Here is a 774-nt window from a genome sequence, read left to right on the forward strand (position 1 = left end):
TAGACGACAGAGCAAAGCGTGGTGATATAGTATCTTTAAAAGGACCTTTGGTAGGCACAATATTTGCTTACGGCCATACCACCCTGAACACGCCCGATCTCGTCTGATCTCGGAAGCTAAGCAGGGTCGGGCCTGGTCAGTACTTGGATGGGAGACCGCCTGGGAATACCAGGTGCTGTAAGCTTTTTTCACTCCTCTTTACAAAAAGCAGAGGGCGCTGCTGCTTTTTCAGTGGACACCGACAGGGTGGGAAGGATATAGCTAGATCATGACTTGCCGGTATAGAAATGACACAAATCCAGTTAAATGATGGCTTTCATCATTCCTAAGCTCATCGATCATTTTCTTTTCAATTTTATGCTAACGTATTCTACATTTCAACAGTAAATATTAATATTTTTACTGCACTACATTTGTGATCCTTATAGCCACTTTGTACATTCTGATTTGACATTTAAAAGCTGTGAGTGTGTCTGGAAATCTGCAGGCGCTCCTGTATAGACGACAGAGCAAAGCGTGGTGATATAGTATCTTTAAAAGGACCTTTGGTAGGCACAATATTTGCTTACGGCCATACCACCCTGAACACGCCCGATCTCGTCTGATCTCGGAAGCTAAGCAGGGTCGGGCCTGGTCAGTACTTGGATGGGAGACCGCCTGGGAATACCAGGTGCTGTAAGCTTTTTTTCACTACATTTGTGATCCTTATAGCCACTTTGTACATTCTGATTTGACATTTAAAAGCTGTGAGTGTGTCTGGCAATCTGCAGGCGC

At 44.6% G+C, this 774-nt stretch overlaps 2 non-coding genes across 2 annotated transcripts; both read left to right on the plus strand.

Annotated features, from left to right (window-relative positions):
* Nucleotides 1-65: 65 nt before the first annotated feature.
* Nucleotides 66-184, plus strand: LOC129114593 (5S ribosomal RNA). The gene has a single exon (XR_008532581.1). It is a non-coding gene; the product is annotated as a 5S ribosomal RNA (ribosomal RNA).
* A 379-nt stretch (nt 185-563) lies between these two features.
* Nucleotides 564-682, plus strand: LOC129114594 (5S ribosomal RNA). Its single transcript, XR_008532582.1, has one exon. It is a non-coding gene; the product is annotated as a 5S ribosomal RNA (ribosomal RNA).
* Nucleotides 683-774: the final 92 nt, after the last annotated feature.

The sequence above is a fragment of the Anoplopoma fimbria genome, unplaced genomic scaffold (assembly GCF_027596085.1).
Source record: "Anoplopoma fimbria isolate UVic2021 breed Golden Eagle Sablefish unplaced genomic scaffold, Afim_UVic_2022 Un_contig_5181_pilon_pilon, whole genome shotgun sequence".
Lineage (NCBI taxonomy): Eukaryota > Metazoa > Chordata > Actinopteri > Perciformes > Anoplopomatidae > Anoplopoma > Anoplopoma fimbria.